The following is a 21,619-nucleotide window of genomic DNA, read 5'->3' on the forward strand; positions in this document are numbered from 1 at the left end:
TGTTATTCCCATTCCAGCCTCCTTGCAACATTCTTCCCAGCCTTCAGCATCTGGAAATGACCTGTTTCTGTCCATCAGTGTTTGTGTAGAGTCTTTGGATTGAGTGCATCTGCCTCACTGGGTTGTAAGCTCCCTGACGGCCAGGCCCTGACTGGTCCTGCACACCACTCTACACCCAGCTCCCAGCTCAGGACCAGCCTATAAGAGGCATGTGGGAAATATTCCTTGACACCATTATTATATTTACACATATAGTGATTTTCTTAACATTTTTGGCTGTGCTGGGTCTTCGTTGCTGTGTGCAGGCTTTCTCTAGTTGTGGCAAGTGGGGGGTTACTCTTCGTTGCCGTGCGCGGGCTTCTTATTGCGGTGGCTCCTCCTGTTGAAGAAAACAGGCTCTAGGTTTACGGGCTCAGTAGCTGAGGTGCTCGGGCTCAGCTACTTCGTGACATGTGGGATCTTCCCAGCCCAGGGATCCAACTTGTGTCTCCTGCATTGAGGGGCAGATTCTTATCCACTGGACCACCAGCGAAGTCCTAAGCATATAGTATTAGTCTATAGAATAATGACATCAACAACTATTTGCTGGAAGATAAGCTTAGGAGTCCTACGGACCTGGGTTCTGTTGTAAGTCGTTACTTAAATTTTAACTTTAATTTTTTCCTTGGACAAGACATTAATGAAAAAAGTTGAGATACTAATCCCCCTCTATCCCTCTCTGCCCATGGTGGTGGTGCTTTAGTCGCTAGGTCATGTCCAACTCTTGCGACCTCATGGGCTGTAGCCCACTAGGCTCCTCTGTCTGTGGGATTTCCCAGGCAGGAATACTGGAGAGGTTTGCCATTTCCTTCTTCTGGGAATCTTCTAGATTCAGGGATCAAACCCCCATCTCCTGCATTGTAGGTGGTCTCTTGCATTGCAGGCAGATTCTTTACTGACTAAGCCACCAGAGAAGCCGCTCTATGTGGGTGTGTGGAGATATATCCCACAAGCCTCGTGGCCAAAAAACCAAAACATAAAACACAAGCAACATTGTAGCAAATTCAATAAAGACTTTTAAAAAATGGTCCACATCAGATAAATTAAAAAAAAAAAAATCCTAATGTCTGATTTCAGTTCCAGAGATTCTGATGAAGTGGATCTGGGGTGTGGCCTGGACATCGGGAATTTTAAAATGGCCCCAAGTGATTCTAACATGCAGCCAAACGTGAGACCTGCTGCCTTAGCCCAGGTGTGACTCCAGTGGCCCCCTACCTTCTCACCGCCATCTTCCCACCTGCCTAAAGTTCATTTGACACAGCACAGAGACTTTCATGGCACAATAAAGATAAATGGCTTAAAATACAGAGGATGAATTGAGGAGAGAAAATGTCTGAATCTCTTTCCCACACATGCTCTCTGTCAGCTGACAGATTCTTTTCTGCCTTTCTAGCAGGAAGAGGATTTGAGCAGAGGGGCTGGGTCTTGGGAGTTGAAAGAGAAAGGGAAAGAGAATCTGGTGTCTGGAGACTCACATCTTTTTCTTTCTTTTTTTTTAAAATTTTTGGTCACACCCCATGGTTTATGGGACCTTAGTTCCCTGACCAGGAATCAAACCCATGCCTCCTGCATTGGAAGGCACAGTCTTAACCCCTGGACTCCCAGGGAAGTCCTGAGACCCACATCTTAACCTCAGTTTTGCCACAGTGCAAATATGAATAAATTGCTCTTCTCCCCCAACCTGGGTCTCAGTAAGCCCTCGATGAAATGACATTCTTATGAAAGCCAGCATCCTAGAGCTAGGTCCAATTCCACAATCCCTGAGAACCAGCCTTCCAGCTATCCTAAAACCCACTCACCCACATAGATCCCCTGGATTCTAGCTTGCTCTGCTTCCTGAAGTTTATTTAACATGACTGAGTTATTATAAAGCTGAATTCCCAGAAGCCATCAGTGTACTTTTGAGGTTATGAAGCAACTCATAGTAAACTTATGAGGTGTTGATAAGTAGAGGTCACGGGGGATCAGCTTTTTATGGGATAGATGAGAATCTTCTATAATCAGCTGGAGGCTTATCTACTTAGATGTTGCCTAAGAGAGTGAACATGTTTCCTCTCTTCTTGAGCAGGTCAACATGGAGCCCCTGTAATGATTTTGACAAAAGTTATTTAAAGGGAACCCTGTTCTTATTCCAGGGGTAATCAGTTAATTTACGAGATTGTATAGTTCTTGGAAGAAAGAAGAAATGGAAATTCCAAGGAAGAGACAGGAGGCCTAGGAAGCAATTTTATTTTTTAAATATTTATTTATTTGGCCGCATCTGGTCTTAATTGCGGCATGCGGGATCTTTAGTTGTGGCACTTGGGATCTCATTCCCTGACCAGGGATCCAAACTGGGCCCCTGCATTGGGAGCTCAGAGTCTTAGCCCTGGACCACCAGGTAAGTCCCTAGAAAGCAATTTTAATGAGACAGTGAGTATGGTTGAGGTAGGGAAATGCCCTGGAATCAGCCTGAAGGATGGCCCCAGGAAGGTACCCCTGGGCAACCACTCTTGGCTTTCAGATTTTTTTCCCAGGTCAGGGCTGATGGCCTTCCTGTCACAGAGCCCAGTCAGGCCATGATGATTGCACAAATCACAAACATCTAGCGTCAGCCCAATCAGCCCAAGCTTTTTGAATGTTAGAACTTGCACATTGAGGTCAAGCTCTGTTGGACACAGAGAGGAAGGGTATTTGGGAAAGGACAGACTTTTCCCAGAAATTCTCTGGCACCTAGCCCCTCTCTCCCCAGTTCAGATTTGGGAGCCCATCCAAAGTGAGGCACCATAATGAAGACAGCTCAGATAGCCTGGGGAAGCTTTCAGTCACCTCAGAATATGAAGTGGCTGAATCTCCTTGTGTTGAACTCTAGGTTAGATGCTCAAGGAGGAGTTGGAGGTGAGGAAACGTAGCCTTATCTTTGTGCTCTCCCTGTAAGGAAGTGGGACCAGTTTGTGCTTCAGGCACTGGGGATTCAGAATGGGGTTCAGAGGTGAGAAAGACTTGCTCCAACTCTGGAAAGGGTCACAGTCCATGGGGGAGACACACAACAGACCTGGCTCCACTATTCTGCTGCTCTGGGACTTGACTCCACCTGGACAGACCCTGGCTCTTGGTCCTACACAGAGTGATCATTAAACCCCCCTACACTATTATTCCCCCCCATATCCCATGGACTGACTGATGGGCTATCTGGTCGACCCATCCTCCAAATATCCTCTAAATAATAATTTATCTTGATTATTGAGTTTTTGGCACTTCCTGAAATTTTGCTCTTGAGGCAAATGCCTAACTTATCTAACCCTAATTGAAGCTTGGATAGACCTCTGACACAGCCACACATATACAAGCAACTGCTGGCCAGAGGGGTGAGTGTTTAGAACAAAGCTCCCTGAGAGTTCAGAGGGACATTTGAGTAATTCTGGGGGCAGTGTTTCCCAGAGAATGCTCTATGGAACATCAGTTCTGTGTGTTGCTCCTCACCAAATAAAAGGTTTTGTGGACAATAAGTGTGGGAAACAGTGCGTACTTTACTTCCCCTTTAGATATTCATGAGGGACATAAACGCTCTGAAGGCTCTGAGACTCCTATATAAAGAAACATGCTTTCTTGGGACTTCCCTGGTGGTCCAGTGGCTAAGACTCTGTGCTCTCAGTGCAGGGGGATCCATTCCTGGTCAGGGAACTAGATCCCACGTGCTGCAACTAAGACCTAGCATAGCCAAAACAAATAAATATATATTTTAAAAAAATAGTTCAAGAAAAAGGAAACATTACTTTCTTAGCCTAGCCTCTGAGGCTACTAAACTGGATCAGCTTGGGCAATTTTATCAGTGTTTCTTGAATCGAAGTGAGAGAGCCTCATCTCAGATGCTCTAGGGGAATGTTTGTTAGAAATACAGAGTCACTTGTCCTGCAAACTTCCTGAGTCAGTCTTTGGAGCCATGCTCCAGGAATTTGCTTTGAACAAGCTCCCAGTTGATCGTGATGCATGCTCAAGTTAAGAACCCCAGATAAACCTTCCCAGGCCTTGGGTATTTTCTCAGAATACTGTAAGATCAAGAGATAAACTTGACCAAAAGATGAGTGAAAAAGAAACCTAGACAATTCCAACTCATTCTACAAGGCTAATATTGTGCTAATAACAAAACCAGGCAAAGACACCACATGAAAACTGCAGACCAATATAGATCATGAATATACATGAAAAAAATCCTCGTCCAAATGCTAGCAGACTAAATCCAGCAACATGTCAAAAGGATTATATACCATGACCAAGTGGGATTTACCCTAAAAATGCAAGATTGGTTTAACATCTCCAAATTAATTAATATATGGTACCAAAAGAATTAAAAAGCATATGATTATGTCAATACATACAAAAAAAGCATTTGACAAAATCCAACGTCCCTTCATGGTAAAAACACTCAAGCTAGCAATAATAAAGAATTTCCATAACTTGATAAAAGGAATCTACGAAAACCCCACAGTAGGTTTTTTTAATGGTGAAAGACTGAATGGTTTCCCTCTGAGATCAGAATACAAAACAAATATGATTACTTTTGCCTTTTCTATTCAACACTGTACTCAGCAAAGTGTAGAATGGTGGTTGCCAGGGGCTGAGGGAGGGGAAATAGGGAGCTGTTGTTCAATGGGCATAAAGTTTCAGTTATGCAAGATGACTAAATTCTAGAGATCTGCTGTACAAACATGGTGCCTGGAGTTAACATTGTATGTGGCTTCCCTGATGGCTCAGTAGTAAAGAACCCGCCTGCCAATGCAGGAGACACAGGTTCAATTCCTGGGTGGGGAAGATCCCCTGGAGAAGGAAATGGCAACTCACTCCAGTATTCTGTCCTGGGAAATCCCATAGACAGAGGAGTCTGGCGAGCTAGTCTACAGGGTTGCAAAAACGTTGGACACAACTTAGTGGCCAAACAACAACATTGTTTGCTTAAAATCTTTGTTAAGAGGGTAGATTTTATTCATTTTCACTGTCCTTACCACACACACACACAGACAAAATAAAACAAAAATCCAGGAAGGAACTTTTGGAGATATATTACCTTGACCATAGTGATGGTTGAGCTTCCTGTGTGGTGCTGGTGGTGAAGAACCTGCCTGCCAATGCAGGAGATGTAAGAGACTCAAGTTTGATTCTGGGTCTGGGAAATCCCCTGGAGGAGGACATGACAACCCACTCCAGTATTCTTGCCTGGAGAATCCCATGGACAGAGGAGCCTGGCGGGCTATGGTCCATTGGGTAGCAAAGAGTCAGACATGACTAAAGCGACTTAGAAGCAGCAGCAGCAATGATTTCATGGGTGTATGCAATTCATCAATGTGTCCAAATTCATCAAACTGTATGCATTAAATAAAAATCTGCAGATTTTTGTATATCAATTATACCTCAAAAAATCTGTTCAAAAATCCCCTATAGATTTGGAGGTTCTAACCTGGGCAATTAGGGAAGAAAATGAAACAAAAGGCATCCATATTGGAAAAGAAGAAGTAAAAGTATCTCTATTCTCAGGTACCATGATCTTTTATATAGAAAATCCTAAGGAATTCACTAAAAAACTAGTAGAACTAATAAGCAAGCATGATAAGATTTCAGAATACAAAAATCAATGGTATTTCTATACAGTTGTAATGAACCATCTGAACGTAAAGAATATAATTCCATTGACAATAGCATAAAAAAGAATAAATTACTCAGGGACAAATTTAACAAAATAAGTGTGGGGACTTCCCTGGCTGTCCAGGGGTTAAGACTCCACACTTCCTCTGCAAGGGGTTTGCATTCGATCCCTGGCTGGGGAACTTAAGGTCCTGCATGTCCTGGGGTGAGGCCAAAAATAAATTAAAAAAAAGAAGTGCAAACTTCATACTCTTGAAAACTACAAAACATTGCTGAAAGATGTTAAAGAAGATCTAGTTTCTTTAATAAGTGCAAAGATATCCCCTATTTGTGGGTTAGAAGATTTAACATTGTTGAGATGGTAAATTTATTTTTAGATTCAACATAGTTCTTATTCAAGTCTCGGCCGTCTTACTTAAGTCTTGGCTGTCTTATTTCCAGAAACTGATTCTAAATTAGTATGGAAATTTAAGGGGTTCAGAAGTCAAAACTATTTTGGAAAAGGATAATGTTGGAGAACTTGCACTTCTCAATTTCAAAATTTGGTACAAAGCTGCAGTAATCAAATGGTGTGGTACTGGCATAAGGATAGACATAGAGATCAATGGAATAGAATTGAGAGTCCAGAAGTAAACCCTCACATTTATGGTCAATTGATTTTTGGCATGGATACCAAAGCAATTCAATGGGGGAAGAATTTCATCAAGTGGTGCTGGAACAATTGGATATCCACATATAAAAGAATGAAATTGGATCCCTACCTCATACAATATATAAGAATGAATTAAAAATGAATCAAAGGCCTAAATGTAAGAGCTAAGACCATAAAAAGGAACAAAATTCAGTCATTTGTAATGATGTGGATGAACCTAGAGTCTATTCATACAAAGTGAAGTAAGTCAGAAAGAGAAAAACAAATCTAGTATATTAACGTGTATATATGCAATCTAGAGAAATGGTACTGAATGAATCTATTTGCAAGGTAGGGATAGAGACTCCGAGAAGAGACTTGTGGACACAGAGGGGGAAGAGGAGGGTGGGACGAACTGAGGGAGTGGCATTAACATATACACTACCGCTTGTATGATAGATAGCTAGTGGGAGCTGCTGCAGCACAGGGAGCTCAGCTCGGCGCTCTGTGATGATCTAGAAGGGTGGGAGGGAGGAACACGAGGGAGGGAGTGTGTGTGTGTGTGTGTGTATATATTTATATACATATATATAGTCCCTCCCACTCCGCTAGCTGACTCACTTTGTTGTACAACAGAAACTGACACAACATTGTGAACAATTATACTTCAGTTAAAAAAAGTAGTGATCAACGACAATAACAATAACAACAAAAAGCCTATAAAACTCTTGTAACGTAGCATAGGGACACATTTTCATGACCCCAGATTAGGCACTCGTTTCTTAAATACAGCACCAAAGCAGAAGCAACAGAAGAAGAAAATCGATAAATTGGATTTCATCAAAATTAAAACTTCTATGCTTTAAAGGATACCATCAAGAAAGTGAAAGACAACCCATAGGATGGGAGAAAATATTTGCAAATCATAATTCAATAATGAAAAGACAGACAACCCAATTAAAAATAAGCAGAAGACCTGAATAGACATTTTCCCGCAAAAAAACATGCAAATGGCCAATAAACGCATGAGAAGCTGCTCAACATCATAATCATAAGAGAAATAAATGCAAATCAAAACCATAATGAGATACGACTTCTCACCCACTAGTATACTAACAATAACAACAGATAATAACTATTGGTGACGGTGTGGGGAAATAACACTACTGGTGGGAACGTAGATGGTACAGCGACTTTGGAAAACAGTTAAAAACTCTAATCCTGATGGAGGCCCCGACAAACCTCTGATAGATGGCATCACAGCAGTTATAGGCCAGAGGGGTGAGTCCCTTAAAAGGGTAAACACAGGGCCACCATATAATCCAGGAGTTCCATCCCTAGTTATGTATCCAGGATTAAAAACATACAATCACACAAAAACTTGTACAGGACTGTTTTCAGCAGTGTTATTCATATCAACTCAAAACTGAGAAACAACGAAATGTTCACCAACTAACGAATGGATAAACAAGCATGACATAGCCATACAATGAAATTTAGAATATTATTCAACAATGAGAAGGAATGAAGTACTGATTCATGCTACAACATGGATGAACTTTGAAAACATTATACAAAGGGAAAGGAGCCAGACACAAAAGGTCACATGTTGTATGATCCATTTATGTGACATTTCCAGAATAAGTAAGTCTATAGAGACAGAACAGATGAGTATTTGCTTAGGGTTGAGGTAGGGTGGTGGAATGGGGAACAACTGCTAAAGGGTATAGGGTTTCTTTTTGAGGTGATGAAAATGTTCTAAAATTGTGGTGTTGGTTGCACAAGTCTGTGAATATACTAAAAACTACTGAGTTGTACACTCTATACGGGTGAATGGTATAATATGTGAATTATATAAAGCTGCTACAAAAAGTAAAGAAACCTATAAGTGGAACTCCATCACACCCTCTGACTGATAAAGTTCATCAGCTCAGACACAAACAGAATGAAACCAAGTATGAATCAAACCTGCAGCTTCTCACTTCCTCTTACTCCTCAGCATGTTTTCCCGTGCCTTGCTCAACCTACCATGACCACAAACTGGTGGACCTAACGGAGGAACCGTGGTTGCAAACCCTAGGTGAGTGCTCCATGTGGTCCTCTGGTTTGATGCCTCTGCCTAATTTTCCAGATCTCATTTACTCCAAGAAACATTTCTTTAGAATCTGTGTTTGCAAAGCATTTTGAAGACAAGAAATATAGCCATTGGCCTTCCATTTTCTGGAGAATCAGAGGAGAGATAAAATCCATCTTTGGGGCTTCCCTAGTGGGCCAGTGGTTAAGAATCCACCTTGCAATACAAGGGACCCTGGTTTGATCCCTGGTCTGGGAAGATCCCACATGCCCGGAGCAGCTAACCCTGGAAGCCACAGCTACTGAGCCCACTCACATCAATTACTGAAGCCTGTGCACCTACAGCCTATGTTCCGCAACAAGAGAAGCCTCCGTGATAAGAAGCCAGAGCACCGAAACGAAGAGTAGCCCCACTTGCCACAACTAGAGAAAGTCTACATACAGCAATGAAGACCCAGCATAGCAAAAAAACCCCTTTTTTTAAATAAAATAAATTTTAAAAATTAAAAAAAAAAAAAAGATCTATCATTTAGGATCCACTCTGTTGACACGAAAAAAAATCCAAAATACCAATGGCTTAAACAAGATAAAACTCTCTTCGCTCACACCAAATAGAAGCCTGGAGGCGGGTTGTCCAGGGCTAGTCCTGTCTTTCTCAGCATCACTGGGAACGCAGCCTTTTTATGTTTTTCCATTTTGTCCTGGCACGTGATTGCCCATCCCAAATATCACTTACTGGGCTGAGATGTCTGCTGACGTGGGTTGAAAATGAATGGGAATCGAGGCAGAAGGAACAAAGAAATGGCACAGTAGTTGGAGATGCATCTGAGGTAAAAAGAGGAGTTTGAAAAGATGGGAGACGGTAGAGGCAAGGGAAATGATTTCGTTCAGAAGGAGAATTTAGAGATGGCAGCGGGGGTAGGACAGTTCAGGAGCCGGTTCTTTTTTCCTTTCTTTCTTTTTAAACATTTTATTTATTTATTAAATTTATTAAAAAATGTATTTAATTATTTTGGAGGCTAATTACTTTACAATATTGTATTGGTTTTGCCATACATTGACATGAATCTGCCACAAAATATCTGTTTATTTATTTGGCTGTCTTGGGTCTTATGTAGTTGCAGCACCCAGTATCTTTGATCTTCATTGCAGAATTTGAACTCTTTAGTTGCAGCATGTGGGCTCTAGTTCCCTGACTAGGGATCGAACCTGGGCCCCCTGCATTGGTAACTCAGAGTGTTAGCCACTGGACCACCAGGGAAGACCAGAAGTCCAGTTTTTGAGAAGCTGAGGAGAGATGGCATCCAGAGCCCCTGTGGAGCAAATGATCTCGGCGAGGAGCAGGGACTCTTTTCCAGTTGTCACAAGGAGTAGGAGAATATGGTTCAGGAGGGGAAGTGGGACAGGAAGGGTGCTCCTGAGGGCTTCCTTCTGTTTTCTAATTAAAGCTGTCTGCCCCTTGGCCCACTCTCTTTCTTCATTTTTTCCTTTCTCTTTACAGGCCTTCTTTGAGCACCTACTACAAGCCATGGCCCTGTTCTAGGTGCTGAGGTTACAGCAGTGATTAAACAGACAAGAACACCTCCTGGAGCATACATTCTCCTGGATGGAGAGAGTCAACAATAAAATGAATAAGTAGGTTTCATTGGTATTGCTCGTACTTAGTCACTCAGTCGTGTCTGACACTTTGCAACCCTATGGACTGTAACCCTCCAGGCTCCTCTGCCCATGGGATTCTCCAGGCAAGAACACTGGAGTAGGTTGCCGTGCCCTCCTCCGGGGTTTATTGGTATTAGAAGGTAGTAAATGCTACAGGAAAAACCAAAGCAGGAAAAGGAGGCAGGATATTTTGTTAGGAAGGACGGAAAGAAATAAGAAAGGAGGCTGTGGAGGAAAAATGATGGGACGGTTGGATTGGAGATGGTGAAGCACTGGTGCAGTGAGAGAAGGAGAGTCAGAGCTGGAGGGAAGGGAGATGCTATCTGATGGTGGGATGCCTGAAATGCAGATGTCAGAGCTGGGACAACATCTAGAATGTGCCTGGGGAGTGGGTGACTGAGATGGTGTGGAGGGAAATACCTCTGGAGGTGAGGAGGTCAAGTAACAGAGAGGCAGGGGAATTGAAAAGTCATCCCTGGGACTTCCTTGGTGATCCAATGGCTGAGACTCCACACGCCCAGTGCAGGGGGCCAGGGTCTGATCCCTGGTCAGGGAAGTAGCGCCCGAGTACTGCAACCAAGAGTTTGCATGCCACAACTAAAGATCCTGCACGTAGCAACCTGGTTCAGCCAAGCAGACATTTCCTTTCTTTTTTAATGTCACCTCTGTGGATGGTGAGGTCACAGGGTATAGGAGTGACCCATGGGCCCGGCCTGAGGCTAAAGTTCCCAGTGAACTAGGAGGTTCGTCAGGAGGCAGGTAGACCCGCTGGGGAGAGGCATAAAGGGTTAGCTAGTTGGTTTGAACTTAGAAGAAACTAAAGGGATTTTTTTTTCCTTTGGCTGTGCTGGGTCTTTGTCGCTGGGCTCAGGCTTTCTCTAGTTGCAGTGGCTTCTGCTGCTGTGGAGCACTGGCTCTAGAGTGGGGCTCAGTAGCTGTGGTGCATGGGCTTAGTTGCCCCGCCCCATATGGAATCTTCCTGGTGGTTGCCATGTAGTCGCTCAGTTGTGTCTGACCCTTTATGACCCCATGGTCTATAGCCCTCGAGTCTCCTCTGTCCATGGCATTCTCTAGGCAAGAATACTGGAGTGGGTGGCCATTTCCTTCTCCAGGTGATCTTCCTGACCCAGGGATGGAACGCATATCTCCTACAGATCTCCTGCACTGCAGGCAGATTCTTTACCACTGAGCCACCAGGGAAGCCCAGGGCAGGGAACACACCAGGGGACACCCAATTCACAAGGAACACACCAGGAAGGTCTGATCTTCCTGGGCCAGGGATCAAATCTGCCTTCCCTGCATTGGCAGGCGGATTCCCAACCACTGGACCACTGGGGAAGTCCAGGGCTAGAGTTTTCAAGGGAGGAAGGAAGGACGATGACTCTGAAGGAGAGTCTTGGGGAATGAGGGAAACCAACACCCCACCCTACACCTCCCAGCTCTGAGGTACTTGGAATATAAGAGAAAATATAGCTTCCTCTTGAGCAGGAAGCAGTATCTCAGGGGAGAGCTTGGTTTCCATCAGGGCCAGGAAGTAGGGGGAGATTTCCAGAATGGGTAGAGTGGGAGTTCCAGAGAGCCCGGGGTGGGGAGGGTTTGGAAAAGGGAGTAGAGGGATTGGGTAGGTTGGGACGAGTGTCAGAGTGACGGTGGCTCAACAATGATTTTCAGTGAATGATGTGACAAAGGGTGTGGAACTCAGTGGTCTTTTAGAAAGAGGGAAATTAGTCCAGACTGGGTTGATGAAGATTTACTTGCCTTTTTTCCCCCAAAACATTTTATTATGAAAAATTTCAAATATACAGAAAATTTTAAAAAGAATTGCATGTGAGTTTTCACATACCTACCACTGAGGTTCTACAATTAACATTTCACTCTGCTTAATCACGAATCTACGCATCCCTCTCTTTCTCTCCCTTTCCATCCATCCGTCTGTCCATCCACCCATCCATCCACCCATCCACCTATTCACCTATCCCTGCATTAAAAAATTTTTTGAGGGAATTCCCTGGCAGTACAGTGGTTAGCAACCCACTCCAGTATTCTTGCCTGGAGAATTCCATGGACAGAGGAGCCTGGAGGGCTACAGTCCATAGGGTCACACAGAGTTGGACACGACAGAAGCAACTCAGCATGCATGCCTGCACAGCGCTTAGCACTCTCTGGTTTCACTGCTGCAGTCCTGGGTTCAATCCCTGGTTGGGAACTAAGATCCTGCAAGCCACGCGGCATGGATAAAACAAAAAAATAAAAAGAGAAAGAATTCTTAAACCATTTCAAGGAAAATTGCAGACATTAGCATAATTTACCCCTAAACACTTTAGGATGTATATAATTAACTGAAGTTCAATATTTGTTTATCTTGTCCTGCCAGGCTCCTCTGTCCATGGAATTTTCCAGGCAAGAATACTGGAGTAGATTGCCATTTCCTTTTACAGGGGATCTGCGCCACTCAGGGATTGAACCCTCCTGTTTTGTATCTCCTACATTGACAAGCAGATTCCTTACCACTGAGTCACCTGGGAAACCCATAAAAAAGGCACAAATCTTAATTATATTAATACATTAGGTGAATTTTGATAGATGCCTGTACCTATAAAACTCAAACCTCTATCAAGACACAGTACATCACCATCACCTCCAAGTTCTCTATTCTCCTTCCTAGTGGGTCCCTTCCTCTCCCCACCTAGGTATTCTCCCCACCATAGATTAGTTTTGCCTGTTCTAGTACTTCATATAATTAAAATCATATTATAGGTACTCTTCTGTGTCTAGTTTTTTTGCTCTTGGCAAAATGGGAGATTCATTCATGATATTGTATGTATTGGTAGTTAATCCCACTTTATTGCTAAGTCATGTCCCATTATATGATTATAACAGAAGAATTATGTATTATTCTGTTGATAGTCACTGGAGCTATTTCTAGTTTTCAGAGATTATGAATAAAGTGTCTGTGAACATTTTTGTACGAGTTGTTTTGAGGACACATATTTTCATTTCTCTTAGTTAAACAGCTAGAAGTGAAACTGCTGGATCATAGGTGGCTTTTGTTTTAAGAAACTGCCAGATCTTTATCCAAAGTGGTTGTACCATTTTATAGCCTTACCAACAATGTCTGAGAGTTCTGACTGCTCCCCCTCTTTGTCAACATTTGATATTGTGGGTCTTTAATTTGTTATTCTGGTAGGTGTGTATTGGTGTCACTGAGGGTTTTATTTTGCATTTTCCTGATGATCAATGATGTTAAGCATTTTCATGTGCTCCTTGGCCATCTGTATATCTTCCTTTATTAAGTTTTTATTCAAATCTTTTGTCTATTTAAAAAATTGGGATTTTATTTTTTATTGGGTTGTAGGGATTCTTTACATATTCTGCAAGTCCTTTGTCAAATACATTTTGCAAATATTTTCTCACAGCTTAAGTCTTGTCTAGGCTCCCCTGGTGGCTCAGCTGGTAAAGAACCCACCAGCAGTGCGGGAGACCCAGGTTTGATCCCTGGTTTGGGAAGATCCCCTGGAGAAAGCAATGACTACCTTCATGGCATTCACTTCATGGCAAATAGATGGGGAAACAGTGGAAACAATGACAGACTTTATTTTAGGGGGCTCCAAAATCACTGCAGATGGTGACTGCAGCAATGAAATTAAAAGACACTTGCTCCTTGGAAGAAAAGCTATGACCAACCTAGACAGCATAATAAAAACCAGAGACAGTACTTTGTCAAGGTCCATGTTGTCAAAGCTATGGTTTTTCCAGTGGTCATGTACGGATGTGAGAGTTGGACTGTGAAGAAAGCTGAGCGCCAAAGAATTGATGCTTTTGAACTGTGGCATTGGAGAAGACTCTTGAGAGTCCCTTGGACTGCAAGGAGGTCCAACCAGTCCATGTGGGGGAGATCAGTCCTGGGTGTTCATTGGAAGGACTGATGCTGAACCTGAAACTCCAGTACTTTGGCCACCTGATGAGAAGAACTGATTCATTGGAAAATACCCTGATGCTGGGAAAGATTGAAGGCAGGAGGAAAAGGGGATGACAGAAGATGAGATGGTTGGATGGCATCACCGACTCAATGGACATGAGTTTGAGTAAGCTCTGGGAGTTGATAATGGACAGGGAGGTCTGGCGTGCTGCAGTTCATGGGGTTGAAAAGAGTTAGGCATGACTGAATGACTGAACTGACGGAAGTCTTGTCTATACTACACCAAATGGTGTATTTTGATGAGCAGATTTCACTTTTGAGAAGTCTAATTCTTCAAACTTTTAAAAAGTAGTCATTTCATGCTCACTTTGGTAGCACATATACTAAAATTGAAATGATAATGAGCTTAGCATGGCCCCTGAGCAAGGATGACATGCAAATTCGTGAAGGGTTCCATAACTTAAAAAAAAGTTATTTCTCTCTATGATCTTTTTAAAGATACCTTTGCCTACCTCCAAGTCTCAAAGACATTCTCCTATATTTTCTTCTAGAATTTTAACTTTTGATTGAAGTCTATGATTCATTACAAATCAAGTTTTGTGAATGGTGTGATGGAGGGAATAATTAATTTTTTTATATTAATTTTCAGTTGTTCTAAAATGAACCATTAAAAAGACTTTCCTTTTCCCTTTGGATTGCTTTGGTGACTTTATAAAAAAAATCAAATGTCTGTTTAATTGTGAGTCTATTTCTGTTTTCTTTTCTATTCCATTGTCATTTACCTTATGATAATGCTGCAATATTCAATTACTGTAGTCTTGTAATTCATAATGACAGGTAGGCAAATTCTCCACTTTGTTCTTCCTTTAAGATGCTTTAGACATCCTAGGTCCTTTGCATTTCCATAAAAATTTTAGAATCAACATGTCAATTTTTAGGAAAGAATCTGCTGGGATTATGATTGAGATTGAATTGCATCTAAAAATCATTTTGGAGGAAAATGGCATCTCAACAATATCGAGTCTTCCAATCCATGAATATAGCACTCCATTTCTTTAGGACTTCTAGAATTTCTTTCAGCAATATGTTGGGTTTTTTTTTTTTTTTTTTCCTCAGCCATATTTTATAGACTTCAGTGCTGAGGTCTTACACATAATTTGTGAAATTTTTCCCAAAGTAGTTAATGTTGTTTTAAAAAATTCTATTGCAAGGATTTCCCTGGTGGTCCAGTGATTGGGACTCTGTGCTTCCACTGTAGCGAGCCAGGGTTTGATCCCTGGTTGGGGAACTAAGATCAAAAGGTTAAGGTCGTATGAGGTTAGTCATCCTAAAGAGATACAGCAACTTGCTGAAGAAGGCATGGTGGAGAGGTAGAAAGACCCAGGTTCCTGATAGATAATATTGTTAAGCTACTGAATTTACTAGCCTAGAACTGTCCTAACTCTGAATTTGTCTTTATATAAGATAATATATTGCCTGTATTTTAGGGGAAAAAAAAAAAGGTTATGAACACAGCCAAAAAAAAAAAGTTACTGCAAATGGAAAATTTTCAAATTTCATTTTCCATTGTTGGCAGCAGAGCTGAGTGCCAGAACAGTGACAGAAAAGACAACCCACAGGAGATCCTAGGTGTGGGAAATGGGGGTAGGGCGGTGCTCTTTATTTACAGGGAATTGCAGAGGGTCTGAGAGGGTCAAGAATGCCGTGGCCATGTAATGGGAGGAAAAGAGGCACAACATAGTTTGGAAGACTGATTTCCTTTCTCGGTCCTGTTCCTAAGAAGGGACGTCCTTCCTTAATACCCTCCTGGGAAGGGAAGGCAGGGCAGTGCCAAGCATCCTTGAGAAATTGCTCTTGTGTTCTCCTCCCCAACATCATTCAACTAGCCCTCTAGTGGGGCTGCTGCCTCTATGGTCTGGGCTGAGCGTGGCCCTTTGTGGACAGGTAAGCTGGCCTTGGTGGTACAAGTGGCATATTCTGCCCTCTCTATGAGAAAATGGGTCTTTCACTGGCCCAGCTGGCAGGGAGGAGAGAGGCTGAAACACCTGGGATTTAATCTGCTCAAAACTGCCAACCTTCTGGGCTGGCTTTCCCAGGGCAGCCCCCACCCTAACTGCTTCTCTCGCCCCATTTCTTAATGTTGCCCCACCCAATTATAGAGTCAGCTGCCCACACCTCTCACAAGGGCCAAACCTTCCAACTCGTGCCCTGAGGAAAGATTTCAAAGATTTTTTTTTTTTTTCCAAGGAAAAAACTGGACAAGCCCAAGCTCCACCCATCCTGGGTCTTGTCCTTGTTTTATGGGGAAGGGTTTGGGAAGGACAGGAGGCACAGGAGCTGCCCAGTTGCTGGGCAAAATGGCTGTGGGTGGGGGACAGTGGCAGTGCCAAGGAGGGGAGCCATCACCCCTCTGTACTCCCCACAGTGCTCCCAACTCCCCTTCAAAGGAAGGTATACTTCTTTTAAGGGCTTCCCTGATAGCTCAGTTGGTAAAGAATCCGCCTGCAATGCAGGACACCCCGGTTTGATTCCTGGGTCAGGAAGATCCGCTGGAGAAGGATTAGGCTACCCACTCCAGAATTCTTGGGCTTCCCTTGTGGCTCAGCTGGTAAAGAATCTGCCTGCAATGTGGGAGACCTGGCTTCGATCCCTGGATTGGGAAGATCCCCTGGAGAAGGGAAAGGCTACCCACTCCAGTATTCTGGTCTAGAGAATTCCATGGACTTTATAGTCCATAGGGTCCCAAAGAATTGGACACGACTGAGCGACTTTCACTTTCAAGACAGTGCTAGGGGTTCACTGGTGGCTCAGTGGTAAAGAATCTGCCTGCCAATGTAGGAGAGTCAGGTTTGATCCCTGGGTCAGGAAGATCCCCTGGAGAAGGAAGTGACAACCACTCCAGTGTTCTTGCTGGGAAATCCCACGGAGGGAGGAGCCTGACGGGCTATAGTCCATGGGGTTGAAAAGAACTGGATACTACTTATTGACTAAACAACAGCAAATTGCTGTAACAAGTAACCCCCACCCCATCCCCACAAATGCAGAGTGTTTCCATCTCACTTGTGTATAGTTCATAGCATTTGGTTTGTAGGTTCTTCCACACAGGAGTTTAGTGACCAGGATTTTTGCATTTTGAGGCTTTACCATCCCCTGGCCTGTCATCCTTGGCACCCCTTTGGTGGGAGGGGAAGAAACCCCACAAAATGTGTGACCATATCTCAAAAGCCTTGGCACATGTGGTACACATACTTCTGCTCACAGTCTATTGGCAGAAATCTGTCTGGAGCCGCACTGAGATGCAAGGGAGCCTGGGAAATGTGGTTCCTGGCTCTGCAACTGTTTCCCAGTGACAGCATGACACTGAAAGGGAGAGCCTGGATTTTGCTGGCCCTGCCACTGAGTCCTACTGCATTCAGAAAATCTATTTATTCAGGGCTGTGCCAGGTCTTAGATGAGGCTCGCAGGATCTTTGATCTTCATTGGGTACTCATGTTCTTTAGTTGGGATCTTGAGTATTCGCAAGTGAATTCTTATTTGCAGCTTGTGGACTCTAGTTCCCTGACCAAGGATCGAATCAGGGCCCCCTGCATTGGGAGTGCAGAGTCTTAGCCACTGGACCATCAGAGAAATCCCTGAGTCCCATTACCTTGTCCCACCAGTCTTTCTTTTTAAACTGTAGAGGGCTGTTTGTATGTGAAGGGTTATTCCCCACCCCATCCCCAACTTGGGCTCCTCATGCCTTCCTCTGTCTCCAATGTCACTTTCCACCTCACTCAGCCACCTCAAGTTCCTCTCCTTCTAAGACACTTGCCTAAATCTTACCTCCTCCACAAAGCTTTTTAGGGACTTTAATACCCATGCTGAAGTCTTCCAATCTCTGAGGCTCTCATTTGCTGTAAACTTGAGCAAGAATAATTGGGGGGACATCTCCCCCTTTCTTACCTGGTCTTAACGTTTGGAATTCCTTTAAATGAAGACCAAGACTTTCTGCCCACAACCAACACTGAGGCTTCGGATATGTGTACCCCGGGAGAGGGGGCAGAAGAGGGGGCATCACGTCCTCCAGTCCTTATAGGTTCTTCAAGAGGGTAAGAAGGAGAGCAAGGGGCTCCACTCAGCCCTCCTGGGTCCTGAGAAGGGGACCAGCTAGAGAAAGGGAGACACCAGGCCTGGGCAAGCTTTGATGGTGTCTCAGCTATATTTTTCTTTTTGAAGATATACTTTTTTGATGTGAACCATTTTATAAGTCTTAATTGAATTTGTTACATATTGTTTCTGTTTTCTGTTTTAATTTTTTTGGCCACTAGGCATGCGGTGTTTTAGCTCCTCGACAAGGGATTGAACCTGCACTCCTGGTGTTGGAAAGCGAAGTCGTAACCACTGGACTGCCAAGGAAGTCTCCTCAGCTATGTTTTTCAATTATCATATATTGAGGATCTTCCAATTTATAAACAAAATGAGACTAATTAAATAGCCATTTATTTATTTATTTATTTAGGCTGCACTCTGCGGCTTGCAGGATCTCAGTTCCCTGACGGGTGGTGGAATGAGGGCCCATGACCTTGAAAGCGCTGAGCTGTAACCACTGGACCACCAGGGGATTCCCCCAAGTACTGCCATTTATTAGTGCTTACCATGTGCCAGGCATAGCAAAGCACTATTCGTCGTCAGTTGATCTTCCCAACAATCTAATGAACTAAGGACTCTTATTTTGTCCCCATTTTGCAGGCAAGGAAAGCAAAATTCAGAGAAATGAACTTTTCCCAGGTCACATGTTGCTGTTCAGTCACTGAGTTGTGTCTGACTCTGCGACCCCATAGACTGCAGCATGCCAGGCTTCCCTAACCTTCTGTATCTCCCAGGGTTTGCTTTAAACTCATGTCCATTGAGCCAGTGATGCCACCTCATCCTCTGCCACCCACTTCTCCTCCTGCCCTCAATCTTTCCCAGCGTCAGGGTCTTTTCCAATGAGTTGGCTTTTCACATCAAGTGGCCAAAGTGCTAGAGCTTCAGCTTTAGCATCAGTCCTTCCAATGAATATTCAGGGTTGATTTCCTTTAGGATTGAGTGGTTTGATCTCCTTGTATCCAAGGGACTCTCAAGAGTCTTCTCCAGCATCACAGTTCGAAAGCATCAACTTTTTGGTGCTCAGCCTTCTTTAAGGTCCAACTCTCAACATCCATACATGACTACTAGAAAAACCATAGCTTTGACTATATGGACCTTTGTCAGCAAAGTGATATCTCTGCTTTTTAATATTCTGTCTAGGTTTGTCATATCCAGGTCCCATAGCTAGTGAATAGAAGAGTAGGGCTGAAGCCTAGGTAAACAACTTCACAGTCTGTGAATTCCCTTATGCCTCTGTCTCCTGGGACACCTGTGTGGCAGAGGTGCTTCAGGCAAACCAAATAGCCATGTGCTCCCCCTCACTTCCCAGCCTTCCTAGCGGCAGGCTGGGCCATGTGACTAACTCTGATCAATGGGTTATGAATGCAAGTGAGGTGTGTCATATCTGGACCAAGGCATTTAGGGTTGGTGTCTGACCCTTCTATTCTCTCTTTTCCTTTAGTGATGACTACAGCAGCCATGGCTTGAAGTGGAGGAGCCACTAGGAGGAAGAAGACTGGGTGTCTGGTCATTATACTAAAGACAGCTGGCCTGGAGAGCTGTCCCACCTGCAGCACCTCTGTGTGAATGGGAAATCCGCCTCTGTTGGGTTAAGCCACTGAGATTTGGAGATTAATTTGTTACCACAGCATGCCATAGCCTTTCCTCTCTAATACACAAGACAGGACACCAAATATATCACTGTTCACCCCATTGGCTATTGACAACATAGTATTTTATTTATTTATTTATGGCTGCACTCAGATGACCATTATATCTACTACTGTGGGCAGCAATCCCTTAGAAGAAATAGAGTAGCCATCACGGTCAACAAAAGAGTCCGAAATGCAGTACTTGGATGCAATCTCAAAAACAACAGAATGATCTCTGTTTGTTTCCAAGGCAAACCATTCAATATCACAGTAATCCAAGTCTATGCCCCAACCAGTAATGCTGAAGAAGCTGAAGTTGAACGGTTCTATGAAGACCTACAAGACCTTTTAGAACTAACACCCAAAAAAGATGTCTTTTTCATTATAGGGGACTGGAATGCAAAAGTAGGAAGTCAAGAAACACCTGGAGTAACGGGCAAATTTGGGCTTGGAATACGAATAAAGCAGGGCAAAGACTAATAGAGTTTTGCCAAGAAAGTACACTGGTCATAGCAAACACCCTCTTCCAACAACACAAGAGAAGACTGTACACATGGACATCACCAGATGGTCAACACCGAAATCAGATTGATTATATTCTTTGCAGCTAAAGATGGACTGGAAAAAGTCAGTTTTCATTCCAATCCCAAAGAAAGGCAATGCCAAAGAATGCTCAAACTACCGCACAATTGCACTCATTTCACACGCTAGTATGGAGAAGGAAATGGCAACCCACTCCAGTATTCTTGCCTGGAGAATCCCATGGACTGAGGAGCCTGGTGGGCTACAGTCCACAGGGTCACAAAGAGTCAGACACGACTGAGCAACTTCACTTTCACACACTAGTAAAGTAATGTTCAAAATTCTCCAAGCCAGGCTTCAGCAATACGTGAACTGTGAACTTCCAGATGTTCAAGCTGGTTTTAGAAAAGGCAGACGAACCAGAGATCAAATTGCCAACATCTGCTGGATCATCGAAAAAGCAAAAGAGTTCCAGAAAAACATCTATTTCTGCTTTATTGACTATGCCAAAGCCTTTGACTGTGTGGATCACAATAAACTGTGGAAAATTCTGAAAGAGATGGGAATACCAGAGCACCTGACCTGCCTCTTGAGAAACCTATATGCAGGTCAGGAAGCAGCAGTTAGAACTGGACATGGAACAACAGACTGGCTCCAAATAGGAAAAGGAGTACCTCAAGGCTGTATATTGTCACCCTGCTTATTTAACTTCTATGCAGAGTACATCATGAGAAACGCTGGGCTGGAAGAAGCACAAGCTGGAATCAAGATTGCCAGGAGAAATATCAATAACCTCAGATATGCAGATGATACTACCCTTAGGGCAGAAAGTGAAGAGGAACTAAAAAGCCTCTTGATGAAAGTGAAAGAGGAGAGTGAAAAAGTTGGCTTAAAGTTCAACATTCAGAAAACGAAGCTCATGGCATCGGCTCCCATCACTTCATGGCAAATAGATGTGAAAACAGTGGGAACAGTGTCAGACTTTATTTTTTTGAGCTCCAAAATCACTGCAGATGGTGACTGAAGCCATGAAATTAAAAGACGCTTACTCCTTGGAAGGAAAGTTATGACCAACCTAGATAGCATATTGAAAAGCAGAGATATTACTTTGCCAACAAAGGTCTGTCTAGTCAAGGCTATGGTTTTTCCAGTGGTCATGTATGGATGTGAGAGTTGGACTGTGAAGAAGGCTGAGCGCCAAAGAATTGATGCTTTTGAGCTGTGGTGTTGGAGAAGACTCTTGAGAGTCCCTTGGACTGCAAGGAGATCCAACCAGTCCATTCTGAAGATCAGCCCTGGGATTTCTTTGGAAGGAATGATGCTAAAGCTGAAACTCCAGTACTTTGGCCACTTCATCCAAAAAAATGACTCATTGGAAAAGACTCTGATGCTGGGAGG

The 21,619-nt window shown here is 43.4% G+C and overlaps 1 non-coding gene across 1 annotated transcript; it reads left to right on the forward strand.

The window, feature by feature from the left end:
• Window positions 1-14,299: 14,299 nt before the first annotated feature.
• Window positions 14,300-14,403, forward strand: LOC112442775 (U6 spliceosomal RNA). Its single transcript, XR_003031070.1, has one exon. It is a non-coding gene; the product is annotated as a U6 spliceosomal RNA (small nuclear RNA).
• The last annotated feature ends 7,216 nt before the right edge of the window (window positions 14,404-21,619 follow it).

The sequence above is a fragment of the Bos taurus genome, chromosome 19, assembly GCF_002263795.3.
Source record: "Bos taurus isolate L1 Dominette 01449 registration number 42190680 breed Hereford chromosome 19, ARS-UCD2.0, whole genome shotgun sequence".
Taxonomy (NCBI): domain Eukaryota; kingdom Metazoa; phylum Chordata; class Mammalia; order Artiodactyla; family Bovidae; genus Bos; species Bos taurus.